We start from the raw sequence: 9,060 nt of genomic DNA, 5'->3' as shown, positions 1-9,060 counted from the left end.
TGCTATAAACCCAGTAATTGTATTCCTTACCGCTAGAGCGAAGGTTCCCACTATTACCGTTCCTCCCCTTCTATGGCTTTAGGCAGAATTAGACTTGGTTGCAACTCAGATATTCTCATTGTTTTAGAATACAGCCCAGTTGAATATTTTATCGTTCCTTTAGCAACAGCAAGCGTGGCACATTGGCCTGCACGCCTTAGTGTCTCTTGTTCCCTAGTACAGACTAAGCTCTGCAGTTTACATGCAAGTTACTCAACATTCTCAAGCATGCAACTCTTCCTTGTGGGGTCCTGGTGGCAGCCTTTATGAGGGGCACCGCAAGGCAAATAGGAGTAAGCTGGTTTTCTTAGCAGCACCCTGCTTAGCATCAGTTCTCTTGGTTGGCTGTGGGCAGGCACTCAACAGAGGTACTTTCGCCTCCAGACTCCATCTTCTTGTGGTGATATCTTCAGGCAGTCGCAGCCTCCGGTAGATGGAATTCTCTGTGCAAGGGTGATGCAGTCCTTTGCTCCTCAGTGGTGGCGGCAGCACCAGATGATCAAACCAGTGACCCGCTGCTGGGGGACATGTTCCTGCACAAAGTTGGAACAGCCAGGGGCAGCGCCTCTGCTATGGCGGAGAAGCATTGCACCACTGCTTTTAAGCAGCAAGGAACATAAAATGACAATAACAGAGTTATTTCCATTTTATGTGTTGTGTCCTGCTGCTCAGCTCTCAAGGCAGGGGTGCAGAGTGGTTTGTCCACACCTAAAGTGCTCAATGACTGTTTGGTCAGCCCTCTCGGGCAGCCCAAAAACAGTCATGTGCACTTCCTTGTTCTCCATGCAGGCTGCATTACAGCCTGCACAGCTGCATGGACAACATGCCAACAGCTCCAGCCCCTGGCTGAGTGCCATGTTAAGGAGCTCAGACCAATCACAATGCTGCATTGCAGCATTGTAATTGGCTTTGGGGAGGGAGCCTGGTTGCCTGCATCCTGTTCCTTTCGGAGGCAGGAAAGCAAGAGCAGAGAAGACGCGGGACTCGGCCTTGATGTAAGTTTTTTTTTTTTATTACGATACCCCCCTGCATGTGACACCTGTGCCCCCAATCCCTCCGCGCCCACCCTACCACCCGCTCGTCATGTTGGCCTCAACTGGGAATAGCTCACTTCATGAACTGCATAAAGAAGCCAGGGAAACAATCACATTTGACACACTCTAGGGCCATCCACTTCCACTGGTGTTTCATTCTGCATGCTGGGAACACACAGGCCTCTCTTCCTGGACAGACCCTTCTCTTGCAAGGTCAGGAGCACTCCATTCCTCTCATCTGGCAGGCTTCTAGACTCTTTAGGCAGATCCTCAGCTCCTCCAGCCGAAAGTGTTGACTTCAGGTAATATCCCTTCACCTCCGGAAAACTGTCAGGCAGACATTCCGGCCTAGTTCCACAGCAGGTCTTCGAGTACTCTGTGGGGCACTTTCTTGGTCAAGAAGAACAGGAGACCTCAACAAAGTTGGGTGACTTGTATCGCACTTCTATAAAATTTTCCAGCCAATAGATGTGGATGCACTATCTCAAGCTTCAGAAGCAGTTTGGTTTGGTTCTCTTTTAAGTGTCCTTCTCAGGTTGCTCCCCAGTCACACCCTTGGGAAAAGAGAGGCTCCTCACAGAGGGTAGCACTAGGGCTGACTCCAAACACGATATGGGCGCAATGAAGAGTGAGTTTTCTACATCTGACTTTCATTGTCCATCCTCAAGCAGTAATCAGATAGAAGGGCAAGCCTAGTCTAGAAACCATCACCACAAACAACAGAAGCTGAAGACCCACCATTTACCCCTAACATATCAAATGGCAGTGCTCAGGAAGAACGAATCAGCAGCCCCTGGTTAACAAAGTCTGCATGGAATTTTTAAACGTAGCCCGGTATCCATTGTCCTGAATCAGTGTCTGTCTGGGTCTCCACCCTCCAGGCACAGTCATGCAGGCAAAATAGGCAATACACCTCCCCTGTCTGGGGAAGCTATCCCTCCATCTTGTACCATGCCACGGTCAGGGACATCCAAAATGGTTTCATCTGGCTTCAGTACTTCCATACACATAGGTTGGCAATTTGCGGCCCAGTTAAATAACCACCAGCATTGGAGGACCAAATCACGTCCTACAGCGATCAGCCAATGGGGGCGAGGGACAGGATGGGACCTGTAAAGGGAGGTCTCCCGAATTAGGAAAAAGATTTCTGGCTATGGACACACCCCGAAAACAGGGTGTGCGTGATAAGTATTCTCTCCCTTAGCTGCTTGATACCAGGCACATTGGTGAGAACATGCCCTTTGACCTCCCTGTGATAATTTTACCATAAACGCATTGTGACATATGTTGACGAGCAGTAGCTTAGCCCGTGTGTCTTGGGCCCTGGTGCAAGGAACAAAACACTTCCCAAGGCTGCTCTTTGACTTATTAAAAAAAACAGCAATAAAAATTTCAGTGGGCCCCTCGGGCCTCTGTGCCCCGGTGCCACTGCACCTGTTGCACCAAACGAAGCTACGACCCGTTGATGAGTTCTGAATCGAATAACTGCACCCCACAATGGCCACACCCGCAGTGATGACGAAGTTCCACTGATTATGAGGGGGAGGTGGGTGTTGGCAGGGCGTAAAAGGGGTGCTGCCTGGCATCAAACTGGCCTGGAAGCGAGGAACATAGCATCCATTCATTCCAGTATAAACTGCCTGCGGAGCTGGGTGCCCGAATTAGAACGCCCGGCTGGCACCGCCATCTGCATTAACACTGGGCCCGCGGCTGGCTCCCTTCCACCTGACAGGAATGGCGCGCATATTTATAAGTTATTTTCCATCCACTGTTGCAGAAGGGAAAGCATCCGGCTTTATTTAGAGCAGAGAGATTCTTTCCTCCGCTCCAACAGGTGGATTCGGTGCATTTAGATACTCCCCCTGGATATACGCCCAGCTTTTACTATAAAGCGTTTTCCTTTAGGATTCTGACGCCTATTAATACCAGAGAGAATGACACCGCGTGCTACCCAAAATATGAAAATGGTCAGGGAGTGCCTGCTACAAAACAGCAGTCACATAGCGCAGTGGCGACGAGAGGCGAGAACCCAGGATCGGACTGGCCTGAGTGGAACTGCAAGAACTCCAGGCAGACGGGCAGGTGCCTCTTAAAGGCCTGCAGCAAGACAGAGTCAAAGGGCTTTCTGCAAACCTTACGATTTCCCTGGAGGCAGCCCCCCCCCCCCACCTTCTCTTGCTTAAAAAAAAAAGACCAAAAAAACTGCATTGCTCCTGTCTTTACCTAAAGCACAATACAACCGTAAACAAATTCAATCAATGTGCCTAAAACAAGATTCCTGTTAAAAAAATGTGTTTTAATTGTCCCCCATTGTGAGTTTAGGGGTGTTGGGGGGGGGGGGGGGGGGGGGGGGGGGCAGGCCTAAAAAATGTTGTGGACTACCACGTACATACTTGTAAGGTTGTAGATATTCACAAACATTTCAAGGGTAGGGATTTCAATCCTGGAAATGCAAGTAAAACCGATCCTGAAAAAAAGCAGTAGTGGCCTTTCTAGAGGGGAAAGGGTGGAAGGGGGGTAAGGGTACACTTCATGCATGTAGGTTTTAGGTAAAAGGGGTTCGCCAAAGGAAACTATTTTGCCCAGTCAGTGCTTTAAATGAGCAGTACTCTCCGGTAATTAAATGCCTATACTCCCCCCCCCCCCCCCCACAAGATTGCAGATAGGACTAGATAAATTTCACATTTCGATTTTGAAGTTGGGTGAAGCAGTCAACATTCTCCCTTCAGCCACTCTATGAAACGTTGCCATTTTTCCCAACTTTGCTTCCAGAAGACCTTTCCCAGAAAATAGTTTCTGCAAGAAAATTCTCTTGTATAAAAACACTACGTGAGAGAATTTCCTATCTGTGTTGGATTTTTTATGGAGTTTTTCTCCTACAAATATACGTGTTTTATATGTTTCCACTATTTTTTACTCTAATTTTCATAAGGTTCAAGAAATCGGTGAAATAAATAATTTTAAAAAAAAACCTTTAAAGTCGCAGTGGGAAAACTTTACAACTCCACACACACTAAAGAGGACGATTAAGCGGAGAGTTTTATTTGCGTTATCGGAATTCAGCTATCCAAGTGTAAACTCCTCTAAAACTACAACTCTGTACTTATTTGTATTGGGTTTATATTATAGTCAGAAAGCATAATGGACCCTTATTGGATTCTAATTCGAGTATAGCAGGCAGAATATTGGTATAAAGACTACTCCTCTAAATGCGGATGAAACCGGACATGGAAATTTCAATGACAATGTGAAAACGAAACTAAATAGGTGACTTAAGTAGAAAATAAGAATAGAAGTTTATGAGAAAAATCTAACCAATTAGAAACAAATATCTTTGGGAAAAAAAAGAGTTTTAGATGCAAAGCTCAGAACGTTTATGAATATGTATTGTTTTTTTTTTTTTTTTGTTTTTTTTAAAACCTTTATTTACAAATGCACAATACACAGCGTCTGCCTACAACCACGCAGGGCCAGCCGCAATGACAAAAACAGGCTGAGCGAAAAGTGCAATACGAGGCAGTACGTTGCTGGAGCAATCTCTCACATCAACATTATCGGCAAGAGCATAACATCATACAAATAGGATAAGAAAGGTTTAATTTTATGTTTTTGTCGAAATGAACACAAACAAACAAACACATGGTATCATAGTGGCAAGGGTTGCTGGAGGTGGGAGGGGGGGAATGGATGTAGGAGAAACGACGATGGCGAGGGGGGGGTGGCGCGCGCAAGAGAACAAAGCATGTGGTGAGAATAGGAGAGGAACGTAAATCACGGGAAGGAGGGGAGAGGGACCTCGTAGTCAAGCGGGGGAGAACAGATGTCTCCACGATAAGTATTCCAGGGAGCCCAAACTCTGGACCACTTCCCTGGACGCCCCCGGGCCTCATATACCGTCTTCTCTCGGAACATGGACCAGTCCATGTTCTCTTTCCAGGCACTTAGCACTGGCGGTCTAGGGGAGCCCCAAAGCTGCGCAATATCCCTCTTCGCGATCATATTGCCTAGGGTAACCCAAAGTGTCTGGGCAGCAGTGCAGTCAGACGGTTCCCACACATTCAACAGGCAACGGCGCGCCTCAGGAAGCAATGGGACCCCCGTGACACGACTCATCACATCATGCACCCTAGACCAGTACGCTACAATCATCGGACATTCCCACAGAACGTGAAGAAAGGTACCATCCATCCCACACCCACGCTTGCATCGTCCATCCGAAACCAAACCCATTCGCACCAGACGCATTCCAGTAAGATACACGCGATGGAGGATTTTCAATTGGACAAAGCGAAGTCGTGCCGGAATAGCCACCTCCTTAGGGGAGGACACAGCTGACTGCCAGTCCTCGTCGTCCAATTCAAGTTCGTCAGCCGTCCAGGCAGCCCGGAGCTTCTCGAGCTGGTCAGCTCTGTTATTAATGAGCTTCTTGTAAATTAAGGAGATGGTACTGTCTGGGACGTGGCCATCTAGGACTCGATCCTCCAAAGGGGAGGACTGCGGAACGTCAGTACATGAGGGGAAGACAGAAGACAAGGCATGCCTCACCTGCATATACCGGAAGTGCTCCCTATCATCGAGCCGGTATTCCAGCTTTAGTGATTCAAAGGACTTGACCGCGCCACGTGCCCACAGGTCCCCCACCGTGCTAATCCCAATCATGTCCCATTTCTCAAACCCTTTCGTCTTCCACAGGTTGCCCAGTCGTTCCGAATCATACAGTGGCGTCATACGTGTCAGTCTACCACCCCAGCCCGTGGCCACCGTAGCGTCTCGCCATGCCCGCACAGCACATTTCGTTGGGCCCGTAAGGAGTCGGAAGGGGGCCTTAGAGTACAGCGCCCTATTAAAGTTGCCACCGGGCAACAGCAGTTTATCCAAAGCAAAGGCAGGAGCGGGCTCCGGAGAGTATGTCGCATGGTTGATGGCGCTCAGGTGCGAGGCCCAGTAGTATCGTCTAATATCCGGCAGCGCAATACCTCCGTCGTACCAGCAGAGCGTGAGCTTGGATAAGGCAATGCGGGCACGGCCGTCCCAGATAAGTTGCCGCTGTAAACTCTCGACTTCATGGAAATAGCGAGCTGGAACAGGGTCGAAGAAATTTTGCAGGGCATAGAGGAATCGGGGGAGCGACATCATTTTAAAGAGCGCCGCCCGGCCTAATGGAGATAAGGGCAGATCGCGCCAACGCCGAACATCCTGCTTCAGTCTGCGGAGCGGAGCATACAAGTTCCGCTCATAGCGGACCGAAGAGATCATGGATACATGGACCCCCAGATACTTAAAACCGTCAGTCGCTACCAGGATGGGAAATCTGCGGGGGAGAGGCGGCAGAGTACCAGCTATGGCGTAGACACAGGACTTGGTCCAATTAATGACAAGTCCCGAGTTCTTACCGAAGGACGTGAGGACGTCGAAGAGAACATTGAGTGACTTCTGAGGGGAAGTGAGATAAAGGAGGATGTCATCCGCGTACAAGGAGACACGATCCTCTAGGTCAGGGGACCATCGGATCCCTTTGATAGAGGGTTCCCACCGGAGCCACGCGGCAAGAGGTTCGAGTGCCAAAGCGAACAAAAGCGGAGAAAGGGGACAGCCTTGACGTGTGCCACGGCCCAAGGGGAAGGGGTCTGAGCACCTACCATTCACCGCGACCTGAGCTAGCGGCTGTTCGTAAAGAAGCTTGACCCATGCGATGAAATTGGGGCCAAAGCCAAATTTAGCGAGGGCTGCCCATAGGTAGGGCCATTCAATAGTGTCGAATGCCATCGTGGCGTCAAGGGAAGCGACTACTGCTGGCTCGGCGAGAATAGAAGCTCTCGCGAGGACACTGTGGAGCCTACGCAAATTAAGAGCAGTGTTTCTGTGGGGGATGAAGCCGGATTGATCCGGGTGGATCAGGTCACAAATCACAGCAAGCATCCGATTGGCCAGCACCTTAGCGAGGATTTTGGGTTCCGCATTGAGGAGGGAGATGGGGCGGTACGAGGCACAACGGTCACGAGGTTTGCCATCCTTATAAATGACCACTATGGTAGCGAGGCGCTGCTCAAGGGGGAGGCATCCAGCCTCAACCGCCTCGAGGAACATGTGACGCAGGTGGGCGGCCATCTTGTCGGGGCAAAGTTTGTAAAGTTCAATGGGGAGTCCATTAGGGCCCATTGCCTTACCCGAGCGAAGGGAACGAATTGCAAGGGCAATCTCGTCGACAGTAAAGGGGGCCTCCAGAGCGAGGCAGTCCGCATCAGACACAGTAGGCAGGGCAATGTCACGTAGGAGTAGCCTGGAGTCGGCCTCATCACGATCGCTAACAGGCGTGTAAACCATACGGAAGTGGTCAACAAAGCACTCAACAATCTCACCCGGATCAGAGACAGTCTCACCAGAATCACGAACAATGGAAGGAACAACACGACTCGCACGCTCAGTCTTATCCAGCCACGCAAGAAGCTTGCTAGCCTTGTCACCCACATCATACAGTCGACCAAGTTGATTAGACCGCATCAATTTAGCAGCATCCGTGACACAGGCTTTATAGTCTGCTTGCTTCAATTCCAATTCGTGCAACAGTGCAGGCGTGTCATTCCCACCCAACTCACTTTCAAGCGCAGTGATTTCGGTTTCAAGAGCCACAACAGCCTCCCTCTTGACCCTACGCTCAGTGGCAATGAGGGACAGGGCGGAACCCCGAATAACCGTCTTGAAGGCCTCCCAGAGAACAGTGGGGGAAGTGACTGAGCCCAGATTCTCAGAAAAATAGCAATCTATTGCCTTAGTCAAGTCTGAGCGGAGCCGGGGGTTTCGAAAATGCCAGGGAGGGATCGGGGGAACTCTGTTACCAGGCAGACCGCCCACAGAAATCGTAATCAGCAGGGGGGAGTGGTCCGAGATACCCCGGGGAAGATGCCGAATCTCACGAACAGTGGACAAAGTGGAGGCTAACATAAGAAAATAATCGATACGGGAGAGGCTGCCGTGCGCACCAGAGTGAAAAGTGTATTGTTGGAGTGTGGGATGTAGTGAGCGCCAGACATCCACTAAGCCAAAAGTGTCAGCCATTTCACTGAGCCACATCTGGGACTGTGGCAATACTCTAGGGGGTAGCCGGTCGCAGTCGCCGGACATGACAGAATTGAAGTCCCCGCCCAGAACCAACAAGCCGTCTGGCAGCCCAAGGAGAGTCCTGCCTAAATCAGCATAAGTGGTAGCCTGCAGTCCCGGGGGGATATAGACAACAACAAACACGACCTGCTTACCCTCCCACCTCCCCGAAACAGCAGCATACCGCCCACGCTCATCAAGGATAACATCGTCGATAGCAAGAGCAAGGGAAGACTTTACCATAATACCCACACCCCGGGAACCCGAGGTGAAACCCGCATGTGCAACCAGGCGATAACCCCGGCGGTCTAAGGCCTTGCAAGCATTGCCAATCAAGTGGGTCTCCTGAAGGAACAAAACATCAGGGGCGTGGCGCCTCAAGAATTGCAGTACAATGCCCCGCTTAATCCTGTCACCCAAACCATTTACGTTCCAAGAAAGAATCCGCATTTCACCCCCCCCCATTGCGACAAAAACATTCCACACCCACCCCCCAGCAGGACCCACTATGAAAAGTCATTGCAAGATACGAAATACCATGAAACACAGAACAGAACAAATTAAACGAAACACAACCCAGTCCCCAAACACCAACCCCAGAACCCAAACCCGTTACAACACCCCCCTCCCTGCACCCCTGCTGACTAAAAAGCCACCCCCAACTGCAGTGTGCCTGTCGCCCCATACTTCTACACAAAGAACCCCCCGAGGAGGAAGGGAGAAATCACCCGTTACCGCACCGCCACGGGCAGAGTCATTAGGGACTAAGTCAATTTACACAGTACGTTGCATAGTCTCAATCGGAACCTCCAGGGCCTCTGTTACTCCTGGGCCGCTGCACCACCTTCCGCACCACCAGGGCCTCCGCTCCCAAAGTCATCTGCCGGCA

Source organism: Lissotriton vulgaris, chromosome 12 (assembly GCF_964263255.1).
Source record: "Lissotriton vulgaris chromosome 12, aLisVul1.2, whole genome shotgun sequence".
NCBI lineage: Eukaryota > Metazoa > Chordata > Amphibia > Caudata > Salamandridae > Lissotriton > Lissotriton vulgaris.
Note: the sequence above shows the minus strand (reverse complement) of the source record.